This window comes from Lissotriton helveticus, chromosome 9, assembly GCF_964261635.1.
Source record: "Lissotriton helveticus chromosome 9, aLisHel1.1, whole genome shotgun sequence".
Lineage (NCBI taxonomy): Eukaryota > Metazoa > Chordata > Amphibia > Caudata > Salamandridae > Lissotriton > Lissotriton helveticus.
The window spans coordinates 989,609,942-989,623,087 of record NC_136070.1 but is presented as its reverse complement, the minus strand read 5'-3'; the positions used below and the strand labels follow the sequence as shown (position 1 = coordinate 989,623,087).

Genomic DNA, 13,146 nt, shown 5'->3' with positions numbered 1-13,146 from the left:
TATTGATGGGATACAATTATTTTTCCATGACAGAGAGCTGGGTGTCCAGATTACCCACAGTTGTGATGCTGGTTTCTAAGTGACTGAGAGGTAAGAGATAGGAGTAAGCAATAGGAGTAGTAGGTGTTACTTCAAAGCTCTAATAGAATACCAATAAGTTTCCCCCTTCTCTTTTCACAGACCTTGGTCCTGATGAGAACTCATTCATTCATATGAGTTCGAAACGCGTAGACCTTTCAAGCCTTTAAAAACCAAGAATTGGATAATATTTACTTTTGAACAGCTATGTAAATACAAGATTAAGTTCTAAGGCTTCATTGTAAATCAAGTGATTACATTGTAGATATAATTTATATGTTCTTTTGTCGTTTTGTCTGTTGATATGTAAATAGTGTGGTTTGTGAGGAGTTTGACTGAGTGTTATTGTATTATATGTTGTCTATAAAGTTTTGAAAAAGATTTCTATTGAAAAAGTATTATTGTGTTTGTATAAATAAGAGTTGTATATTGTACATAAGGTCATAAACTTTGCCTAAAATCACTTAAAAAAAAAAAAAATCTGCGGATATTCTAATAATAAAAAATAAAATCCCCTTTTTTCAAAATAAAATGAAAGTCAAACAGACATTTTTGGTGTCAGGAACATTTGTTTAATGGTCAGGTGTTCTATCTAGAATAAGCGAGTAAAAGGATTGGCAGCACATGCAATTTCAGTTGTTGTTTATATTGCTTGTGGCAAGCAGTGCTGTTGGGAGCCCGAACCCAGTAGTTTTTGTTAAAGGGAACAAAACCATTCAGGACATGACAGCTGGTTACAAAATTGATGTGATCCATTGCTAAATCCAGTTGGGGCAGATTTACAAGCCCCTTGCGCCACCGGTGCATCACTTTTTGTGACGCACGGGTGACGCATTTCACTGCCACATATTTACAAAGACAGGAAAATCCACCCTGCATGACTTTTCCTGTCCTTGTAAATACAGCCCCTTTACACTCAGCACTTACATGAAAGGGGCATTCCATGGGATTTTCCACGCAACAGCCATGGAACCTAACACATTTCCAGATTTACGAGGAGTCGTAAACCTGGAATTGCATCAGAATACAATGCCAGGGGTGGCGTAGCGCGGCACAACGAGGAGAAATGTTCTAATTTCTCCTCGTTAGGTCTCGCTCCTAGCGTTGCAGTGCGAAGCATTGCTCACACAGCGAGAGATTTCTTGTAGGGGGTTTGAAAACTAACCTAGGAATCACACACGCTTGTGCGTGTGCTTTTCCTTTTGGCCTACGCTATTAGCCTTTGTGTGTGTCTTTTTAACAAAGACAACACGCAATTGGCCAAAGGTGGGCGCATTGCTCCGCCCATAGCCTACTGGTGTCGGTTACCCCCAATGCTGCCATGTGGTTTCAATTATCGTGCCCAGACACGGGCGCGATAATTGAAACCACATGGCTCACTGTGGCGCACGCGCTCTCGCCCCAAGCGTTATTTTTTTTATCTCCCAGTCAACGTGGAACTTGCTGGCCTTGCTCTTGTGAGCCTTTATTTACTTTTAAGATTGCTACTGCTGTCATAGCTGTGCTCTGTGTGTAGCCTGTGGAAGTTGTCCTTGTTTCCATTGCCTCACTAGCTTTCGTACATGAAGTAATTGCCGAAGTAATTTTTCCGAAGAGCAGGGATCACTTATTCGCACGCGTCAGGCAGGTCCTACCTCCATGCAGACTGGAAGGGTGAGTACACTAATATGGTGTGCTCACGGATGTAATTAGCTGAGAATGCACGAGGCATGTTGTCATAACAGCACCGTGAGAAGTCACCAGAATTAGTGAAAGATTACACTGGGACTGGGTCATACTGCCCTGTGATATGTGTATAGTGCTTCCGGTCGCTGTCAAGCAACAAAGAACACACCATGATGCAAGTACTGCGTGCCGTTTGTGGGGTATGAGATTTTGGCGGCCAACGTGAACAGCTTGGGGTGTCATGCGGGAGGTTAGGAGGGATACCCAGCGTTACGGCAGACATGGAGCTTCACCTATGCATGAGTTGAGACAGAAAGGTCTGAGGCAGAGGAACCCATGTCTGTTGTGTGGATCATGTCATGGTATAACATGCACATGCATACGCCACTCGCGGGCTCCATTTCCATTAACGCGCGCGCGCCACCCTGCATTCTTTATCGCTTAGTCTTTTATCGCCATCTCTTTCCCTCCGGCCCCCCTCTCATTTGTCGGTCCCTTCTCCCTCGCTCTCCTCCTGTCTCCATCTTTCTCCAGTCTCTGGGTCTCTTGGTCTTTTTCGTTCACTTTCTCTCCTTCACTATGTGCTCTTCCTTAGCTGTATCGCGACATCATCTTCCGCCACTGAACTATCATTGAAACAGTCTGCCAAACCCCGACCGAGATGCAGGATTCATTGATAAAATCTTTTTATCTATGTTATATGTACTCCCCTGTTCCTCTGTTGCTTCCAACCCCTCCCCACTTGGCATCCTGTTTTCATCGTCACTCCTTCCTCTGCTGCATTACAATGCTGGAAGCTTTTACAATGCCCTGGTCTATAGCGACGACCGGCCAAGCTAAAAGTATTCTTTTAAGACCTCCACTACGTTCCTTGATGCAACGTTATAAAGTAACACAGTGGCCATCAGAAAAGTGTTATAAATGCTGTTTTCTATCATTTCTATGCTCAAATATGTCTGCCACGTTGCATCATGCAACATCATAACAAGCGTCATCACATTGCATCACCCAATGTAGCGCCCTTCTTGAGAAGTCTAGAAAACAATGTTTTTGATACGTTCCAGACAGCCGCCATGGTGTGTTGTCGCTTTGCAACAGGAGATCTGGTGGACAACTTGTAAAACTAGAAAAAAATGTGTTTTTTATTTTTAGCACAGCTGGTCTCCTTTGTTGAATTTGCCAATGACAGAACATTATAAAAGCACCAGGCATAAGCAAAGGCACTAACGGCGGCCACAAAGCTTTCACTTATTGGCTTTGTCAATGCTTGTTCACTTTAGGCAACAGCAACAGGCCCACCTGACTGGAGTTCAGGGTTTGAGTTGGCAGATAAGGTCTGAGTTTGCGTCCTCATAAACAAGCATTGGCAATCCCAAAGGGTCACACCTTTGGGTCCTATTAGCTTTGGCAGTTTATTCTGCTGGACTGTTCAGGATCGGGAGAGACTAGCCAGCATCTTTGAAATAAACAAACATTTGCAATGCAATAGGTCTCGCATTTATGCACATTTGAGCTATTAGCATTGTAAGTGACAATGCCTTTTTCTATGATTTGGTTTTTAAAACTTAAAACAAAAGCTTTGCCATTTACAATGCCAATGGCTTAAACTCGAGTAAATGCAAGACCTATTGCATTGCAAATGCTTGTTTTTTTCTTTTTTCAGTTTGTGCTGCATTCTACAAAAGGCATTGAAAGAGGAAAATGCCTCTAGTGATAGTTTTTGCGCATGAAGGTGCCCTTCCTGTGCAAAAACAATCTCCCCATGGCGCAGGCATCTTTGCACCATGGTGCAAGGGTGCCTGCGCTGGGGCATGGCAGCTGTTTGTGTGCCAGCGCAGAGGAGAGCACCGGAATGCAACATATAATTGTAAATATGTTGCATCCCAGTGCTTTGAAAGTGCTACAGCGTGGCACAGCCAAAGGGCACTGCAGCACTTTCTTGTAAATCTGCCCCCAGTTATTTTTAATTATCACAAAATTGGATTCACAGAATTTCCCTTGTGACCTCCAGGCACACCAAGAGATCAGAACTGTACTTGCCTTCCAGAATTCTCTGACATATTGTTAGTTGCTTAACTCATTTAGGTCAGCAAAGTTCAAATCACTCAGCAGAAAAAAACCATTGCGTGAATGTATTACACTCCAGGCATTACACAAGTGGAGTTTGCCTTATAGACAGCTAAAACGATAACATGAAAGGACATTTGACATATAAGGATTAGAAGGATGTTGTCTTAAAAAAAGTTGATGCTAAAGTCGAATTTTCTAATTGTTGAAGCCCTTCCTCATGGTTGGCCCATACCTCAAAGAAGCTCAACAATACTAACCATGGGAGGAGCAGGCTTAGTGCCTCTACGCAAAGTTCCATGGTGTTGGGAAACAACTCCATGGAACTTTGCTCCGTGTCCTACACCCTCCCACTGTAATTAAAAGTAATTAAAATTGCGCTTCCTGCCTTTGGCTGCCTCCTCCTTGCCATGGCCGCTCTCCTTCCTCCTCCGCGCCGTCCTTCTTCACTGATAACCCCTACATTGAACGTCTTGTGCGTGCCCATGCGCATTCGCAAGACGTACAACGTAGGGGTTATTTGGGAGGAAGGAGAGGCCGGCTAACTACGCTCTGCCACGGAGTTGTAATTTTGCCTGAACGCCGCATTCGCAATGGAACGCGGAGTAGACAAAACTAAGTAAACTATGCTGGCGGAGCGTGGTTACCGCCTGGGCAAACACAATAGTTCCAACTGCTTCTTAGCACTGGGCAAACTTTAAATTACGCTGAGGTAATTGGCATAATTTCAGGCCTGTTACATGACATTTGTGAAATACATCATTTTTCTATGTCGCATAATTACTTACAATTTGTGGTAAAATTATACTACACTAGTTGCAGGAACATTTTACTTGAACAACAGAACTGGAGCGGCTGTTGTTCTGGTGCTTTGGTTTTAAGCACTTTTTTTTAGCATGAAATAAGTTCTTGTGTCAAAAATTGACACGAGGATGCATTTTTGCCTTAAAATATGGTGTTGCATAATGTATTTGCATCTCACATATCTTTGCTTATTTTTGCTGAAATTTCACATACTGTTGAATAAGCAAGTTATGGACATTTCACACACCCCTATATTCTACCCCAGTTCCAATTTATTGTGTCCATACCCTGTTGGGAGACATAAACAAGTAGCCTAGGTAATGAGCAGATTATCCTGACTAAGAGGCCTTTGGGAAAGGACAAAGCAATCACTACCTTAAGTAGCTTGCCCTTACCTTGGTGTCCCCTTTCCATTGGATTGATAGGAAGATTCAAAATAACAGAAAACATTGTTAACAGTGGAACTGTTCGCCGAGAAGATCAAACCGAAACATTTCGAAGAAACTCTTGACCAAACTGAGAGTTTCATCTGAAAATGAAAACCAGGTTGTCATTCATGCAAAAAATTGCAAAGGACGTCAAGTGGGTAGACTTCACATCACATCCACCACAAACATGTCATATGATCGCTATTGACAATATTTGGTCCTTGACTGTGCGATCATGAATGCCAATGGTTGAAGAAAAGACTTTGATGCTATAATACAGGAATCTACTGATGCATTGATCAGGGCAGTAAGAGGGTGGCAAAGGCAATAGCAGCTGGCATTGCTTGTGGGTGGGCTTAAGGGGTCATGGGTGGATTTGTGGAGGGTGTCACGAGCAAATTAAAAAAAGAATAATAATTAAACTTACCTTTACGCCAGGTTTCGCGTCTTTTCGGCTCCTGCTCTCCTGCCTCTGACAGGAACAGGAAGCAGGCAGCCAGGCTCCCTCCCCTATGCCAGTCAAAAAGCTGCAAGAAGCATTGTGATTGGTCAGGACGCCACCCAACCAGGGGCTAATGGGGTGGCCATGTTCACCATACAGGCTGCAATGCAGCCTGCAGGGAGAATGGCAGAGTGTGCATGATTGGTCTGGGCGGCCCGAGAGGACTGACCAAACAGTCTTTGTGCACTTAGGGGTGGGCAAACCACTCCTCCCCTGCCCTACTCAAAGAGCAGAGCAGCCCCGACCACCCGCCCAACCGCAATGCGGAAAGCAAACATAAAATGGTAATCATTTTTTGATATTTTGTTTAGTTATGTCCCATGCCCTGCTAAACCTTATGAACTGTCACAGAGTAATGTGAGTCCTGGAGCCTTGTTAACCTGGATTAGGGCAACCATACAAAACATACAATTGCATAAATAAAAAATCTGAAGAATTTTGAATGAAACCAAAAACTCTAATGTCCACTTTGTAAAGGGTCCTGTCAGATTTCAAAGAAGGGGTTTGAGAAAAGGAGGATGGCCATCTTCTTGAATTATGCTTGGAGCTGAGACGACCTTCAGTAAAAAGCACTTTTGACTCCAGAAGATGACTATTTTCCTAAGTGAAATGTCTTGGATTAATATTATTGCAGTCCACTTACCATCCTTGCCTACATAATTGCAATAGGAATAATGGTATTTGTTTCCACTGATCTAAAGCTAATGCTTGCCATGGGTAAATGGCTTATTAGTGTGAGAGGGCAACATAACATTAGATTGCAGACATAATCCCACACCTAGAGTTTGACAATCAAATGACAGTTCACTATACCACTGCAGAGGAATAACCATTTTAAGACACCACCTAGTGGAGGCAGAACTTGGCCGCCTCAGAAGATGGCTGCCATCTCTTAGATGTACTGTGCACCCTCCTCTGAATATCCGATTCTTTGTTGCTGGGGATGCTGTTTGGATGCTTGAAACAGAGGAGGGTCCCGAAGGAATGTTACACCTCTGAATGGTGAGTCGTGAGTCAACTCCCCCATTCCACAACCTTCTTTCTCTCCCAGATACCACTGAGACCTCACAGGTCTGGTGGAAAGAAGCAGCTTCAGCATAGTCTTCTTCTGGATCATGGTGTGAGAGATCACGCAGCCTTGGGAGGCTCTCCAAAGAACAGGCGCACCCTGTAACTCTGAAACTGGGCACTTGGGAGAAGTATAGGTGGCGTGCAGTTGCGAGGTCCTAGACCGCACTGTGCTCTCCAGCGTGCCACCACGGAGCGGTGTGGATGGTGCTACTCTCCCTGGAGCCCCATCCCAGAGACAAGGAACATACTGATGTAACACCTTCTCAACCTTGGAGCTTCAAAAAGACCCACTAAATGGTCCAATCAGAAGTGACTGCTTGGCTGTGAGAGTGGTAGACACAGGGCTGCTGGGCTGTGAAAGTGGTAGACAAGGGGATGCTTGGCTGTGAAAGTGGTAGACAAGGAGGAGAACTGACCAGTGGATGTTGATCTGCTTACTAGTGAATTGCCATGCTGACTGGAAGGCAGACTTGGACAAAAGTGGCCCAGGTGAGATTATTGCTGCACTTGAATGAAAATGAAATATTTTAATGAAAATGTGTATTGTGCAACAAGATACTATCCGACAAATTTAAGATCTTGGCCTCTCCTTTCTGCCTTTGTAGAAGGCTAACAGGGACACGTTGGCTAATTTTACAATATTGAAACAGAGTCCTGGGATATCACCACCAACATGACCAGCACAACCAAACCCAGCCAGAAGAACTTCATGATTTTCATCAATGAAGTTCAAGCAACTATCGTTGGGAATGAAAGATGTGATTTTCTTGTCGTTCTTGATCAGCTCTACTCAAACACACTTCCTGATGGCAGAGCTAGGCTGCCCAACCTCTACACCAGCTTTTAGAAGACTATTCCCTTGGCCTGAGACACTCCTCCAAAGAGGTTGGCCTTTAGAGCAGCACCCAGATGAGCCTTCTTGTATTGTTTGTCATGCCATTTCTGTTCACAATGGTGAATGCGAAGCTTCCTAGCTGTCCGAAGTCCACAGCACTTACCCACTGTGTCGACCTCAGGCTGCACTGGAATGATACTTCTTGTTGTGTGGGCAAACACAGCGAGTGAAGGAATTGGAAATTCAGGGCATTTCATCCCAGCATGTTGTTGCTTAGAGGGTCAATCCAAGTCCCTCAGTTAATGCGCTGCTGGCCATTAACCGCATGCGTGCGGCGGTTATTTTTGCGCTACGCTGCTTTTTTCTAAAAGCAGCGTTACATGACGAGCTGAGCTCGTCATCAGCGTGCGAGCGGCACAGCTCATGACGAGCTCAGCTCGTCATGAGCGCCGAAGGGGTTAAGCAGATCTGAGTTTTTCCTGTTGGGGAACATTGCTGTCGACACTGTCAACGGTTTCTGAATTTTCTAGGTGGAACTGGATCCTGAAGGGAAAGCGCATTCAGTGTAAGTCGCTCTGTTGTACTTATAGAGTTGTTTCGGACTCTGGTTCTGTATATCTTCACTGCTTGCTCTCTCCTTACCTCCCTACAAGGTAACTTTCTTCCTCCCACCTTTTCTTGGCACAGGTTCCATGCTTTAACTTGGCCAGCATGGGCGGGCAATCCTTCAAATTAATTACAGTTAAGGATCTGCCTGATAAAGTGTTGCATCCACGAGCAACTTAAAACATGGCTTTTTTAAACATTCTCGAAGAGGATTGTGAGGTACGCCTTGGTTCAGGTAGAGCTGGGAAACCCTGCTTGGGTAGAGAAAGAAAGAAAGAAAGAAAGAGAGAAAGAAAGAAAGAAAGAAAGAAAGAAAGAAAGAAAGAAAGAAAGAAAGAAAGAAAGAAAGAAAGAAAGAAAGAAAGAAAGGTAGAAATCAGAGAGGACCTTATCTGGCTTCAGAGGGAACTTGATTGATTTTGAACTCCCAATGCTTGGATAGTCCTCAGAACTTCCATGGCTAAGTTATTCTCAGAAGTGTGCACAGTGACGCACTTTCACCTGTTACCCCCAAAGTATGGAGGTCTCTCTCTCTCTCTGCCTTCCCCTATCACATTGGACAGTATGAGCAGATGTATGGTAGAAACCCTTGAGACAGCCATTCTTCACAGAGGCTGTTATTTCAAGCTGCAAAGAGAACACTCACAGAAGGATGGACATACGAGACATGCTTATGCCAGAGCTCTTGAGCATTAAATCCTCTAAGGCCACTTTTGAGGGCTTTATGGATGACACCAACACAGGGATCAAATTGGTTCACTGGGACATTGCCAGATTCAAGCCCTTGCTGTACCCATTTGAAAAAGGCATAAGCTTTCTGAAAGAGAGCCTATACCACATGGCTCAAGCCCTGGACTTGGGTCAGGAGGTCTGCGGTTTGCTTCAGAAGGTCATGAATTTGGAGGATAGAAGCAGAAGGGAGTAGTAAAGTTAGGAGTCCTAACTTTACTACTCCTAAACTGCGAAAAATCCTAACTTTAAGACTTTCGGTATTCACAGAAGGCATTTAGGAGTCCCAAAGTTAGCACTCGTAACTTCTGTGAATACCGTAATGAGTAAATGTCTTCTGTGAATACCAAAATGGTAGTAAGTTTAGAATTTTGTCTTAAGTTAGTTCTGTGAATCGGGCCCACAGATTCCAAACTGCTGAGAAGCACCAATTGTTAGGGTCAATCTGATCTAAGCAATAACTTGAATGACTTCACTTCCTGGAAGAAGCTTGGGTTATTTACCTTCTGGCGAAGCTGAAAGAAGACATGATCAGGAAAAGGCAGATAAGCTTGAACAGTCCTGACATTTTTTGTGCCGGACAGACTGCAAATGGTCTACCTCCGTGCTGTAGAGCTCTAGCAGAGATTGATGGGAATTGTCTGCAGTCCCTTAGGATCTGTTGTATGAGCCACAAGGCTATGCCCTGTGGCAAATGGTGAGATGACCTCACTTAGTTAAAAACATTAATAAACAAGCATTGTCAAAGTCAATATTTCTCGGTTCTAAAAGACCTAGGTAATGTCTTTGGTAATGCTTCTTTACTGGCTACATGCAAGCGAATGTGTTGGACCTGGCACCATTGGCGTGGGTCTCCCTTCCATTTTTGCTGTTGTCTCGTGTTTTTGCTGGTGTTAGATGCTTTGGGCACTGTGCCACTGCTGTCCTGTGCCACAGTGCAAGTGCTCCCTACTGTAAATTAATGTATTGATCAGTGGTTCCATGATTGGCTGGTTTAGTTTACTTGTCAGACCCTAGTATAGTGTACTGAGTGTGCCCAGGGCATGTGGATCCAAATGCTGCTAGTGGGCTTGCAGCCCTCGTTGTGCCACCCACAGAAGCAGCCTTGTAAAATGTGTCTAAGGTCTGCCATTGCAGAGCCTGCGTGCAGTCCGGCACTGTCATGCTGACTGGGCAAGTGCACCCACTTGCCAGTCCCTAAACCTTCCCTTTTCTTCATATCAGACACCCCTATGGTAGGCCCTAGGGCAGGGTGCAATGTAAGTATAAGGTAGGACAAGCCCTGATGTGTGTGGCATGCCCTAATAGTGAATTACAGACATTTTCGTTTTTCACTATTGCAAGGCTACATGTTCTCCATAGGCCAGAATAGGCAGTTAGATTAGTACATCCTATAATCCTAACTGACTCAGAGAACATGGTAGAAATTCAAGTTTAGTATGCCTGAACTCAGAATGATAAAAAAACATCTTTTATTGAAGTTAGTTTTAACATTCTGTGTTTGAAAATACGACTTTTAGAAAGTAGGTATTTTCTTGTCTAACTATCCAAAGCCTGCCTCTACTAGGTTGTGTATTCCTTGTCTGGAGTTTGCGTGACAGGGATGGGGGATTCCAGGAGACAGAATGAGTCAGCCCAGTAGTGAATAGAGAGATCTGCATCTGGATGGGTGGGAGGAATAGCACCTGGGACCTGAATAGGGCTGTGCCTGCCTTCGACAATGCTGGCTCCACCTCCTGGGGTGCGGCTGATGTCTTTGCCCTGAACAGTGAAAGAAGAGAAGGAATCCTGTCCACAAAGTGCTCCAAGGCTGTGCTTTCCCTCCACAATGCTGGCTCCACCTCCTGTGAGGCGTCTGATGTTTCTGCCCTGCACTGTGAAAGGAAAGAAGGAGTCTTGTCAACAGAGTGATCCAGAACTGGTTTGGACTAGGCAAAGGCCCCTCTGCCCTCAGAGGACAAAGGATTTTGGGGTATAAATATTGGGACCCTGATCCAAAGAAATTAGATCACTTTTGGACTACAAGAAGAAACCTTTGCTCAGGAGAGGAACCTGAAGAAACTGAGGAGAGACCAGCCGCGGTGCATCCATTGGGGCGTAGGGGCGTAGCCCCACTAAGCCTGGACGCACCGTGGCAAGCACACTGAGACAGTTAGAAGAAATTACCAAACAATAATAAAGCGCCGCAGCGCAGCGCTTCAATCCTGACACGGCCATGATGGAATGCGGAGTGCAGGGGGCGGGGCTGCTGGTCTGCTGCAGCTTGAGTGACAGTCTGCAGCAGACCAGCAGCACTGTGCGCATGAGGACGTTAGGGCTGTGACTTGCCCGAGCATGCGCGCCAAACACCAGTGAAGGTCCGCAACTGAGGGAGGACCGGGGGTGCTGCTTCAGCCGGGCCCGGGGTTTACATAGGGCACCAGGGCGAGTACTCAGTATGCCCCCCTAGCCAATCCTGACGCTGCATGCAGCGCCAGGATTGCTAGCTGCATATCATGGCCAATCACTGTGTGACTTCAGCATGAAGCCATGCAGTGATTGGCCATTCGGGACGGCGCCGTGACGTTCTTTAGTTTCACTACTAGTAGTTTCTGTCTCTTTGTAGTGTAGGGCAGCGACCGGCTCGAGTCGTCGTCGCAGCAGCAGCCAGCAGACGTCCGACGGTCCACTGTCCACAGGCAACAGAGTCACGACGGTAACACTCGCACCTGAGGGAGAGGAAATTGCCCTGACGTAAATTGAGGTAAGCGCGCAGGTGTAGAGTGAGGGGACAAAACATGTGGTGTAGTGGCGAGTGGACTACTTTTAAAAATGTACAGCTCGCCGACCTGTACCGTAACCATGTAGCAGTAGAAGCGTGAGGTAGCAGTGCAAAGCATCGAACGTGGTTGTGCAAACACTCGGAGGTCGCAAAGGCTGCAGGGGGGACTCGGACTCTAGTCTAAGCTTTCCCTGCAGGGCGGGTGCTGCTCCCAGGAATCTTCAGGCTGCTCACAGTTAGTGGCACTCACGCTGGTTTACATTGTGGGTGCTCCCAGCGTGAGGCGGAGTAAACCATTTATTTACGCATGGAGGTGGAGGCCGGAAGGTAAACAGCAAAACTTAAATGAAGTAAAGGTGGGTCGAGAACCGTTCTCTCCCCAGAACAACTGTTCCTTGTTATGACGGAAACGTTTCTGTATGTGGTTGAGTTTAATTGTCTTGCAAACCGCTATGTGGCTTCAAAGGCTGCGCTGTTTCCTGGGGCGGGTAGGATATGCAAGGTACATGTGAAGGGAAGCAATATTCCTTGATTTTCAATCCTGTGTCGTATGACTTCTTCTTGTTTGGGTAGAGGCTGTGAGCAGGTGAAACGGTAGCCTGCGCGCCTCTCCTGGGATCACGTTGAATAAGAGTGATGGGAATGCTTATGCATCGAGAAGGCAAAATTATCACATTATTTTGACTTTAGCTTATGTTTGGGCAGCTGTTACCAGGTACTTTATCTTTATTTGCATCACGCTGCAGCACTGTCTCTAATTTCACCGTAGGCTGTTGTGGGTTGTTCTAATCTTATGGCCCGTAAAGCTATCCGAGGAGCGAACTTTAAAAGAATGGCATTTTGTTCTAAATAGACCTTGTTATACCCTGCACGGCTTGCATCAAATGTTTCCAGCAACATCAGCTCTATGATTTGGATGTGGGCATCAACGAGGGGACTGTCCTGTCACGCTCTAGTGCCACATACTTCGTACTTTCTGGGACAAGATCTTCACCTCAATCAGCGCAAAACTAAAAGTCGAAATTGAGCCTGACCTACAAGTGGCATTATTCAGAATTCCAACCAACAACCATCATTTTAAAATGAAGACAACAATATTTATTGGATTGTTGGTTGATAAGTTTTAACGCTGAAAGGATAGAAATCTACTCCCCCACCCCGACGTAAGAATCCTGGGTAAACAAAATGGGCCTAGTAAAACAGCGGGAGGAGCAGTATGCACACAGGGTGAGTGCACTTAAAACAAGCATTTGCAATTCACTAGGTCTTGCATTTATGCGAGTTTGAGCTATTGGCATTGAAAAAGACAATGCCTTCTATTTATGTTTTGGTTTTTAAAATATGAATATAAAGCATTGCCATTTACAATGCCAATAGCTTAAACTTGTGTAAATGCGAGACCTATTGCATAGCAAATTGTCTGGTGAAATATTTCTTTGAGTGGCAGAAAGTTGTTGATTCTATGTTGGAGAGAGCATGTTTTGGCTTGGAGTTCTGCAAAGGTGAGATGTGTTTTGAAACTTCTAGATCTTTCATGAACATAATGCCATTCTATATCCAGAAGGGCCATAAAATGATTTTATTATTTTTAATTCTCTTA

The 13,146-nt window shown here is 45.0% G+C and overlaps 1 pseudogene; it reads right to left on the bottom strand.

Annotated features, from left to right (window-relative positions):
* Window positions 1–7,186: 7,186 nt before the first annotated feature.
* On the bottom strand, window positions 7,187–7,707 carry LOC144783349 (small ribosomal subunit protein uS12 pseudogene; annotated as a pseudogene).
* Between the last annotated feature and the right edge of the window lie 5,439 nt (window positions 7,708–13,146).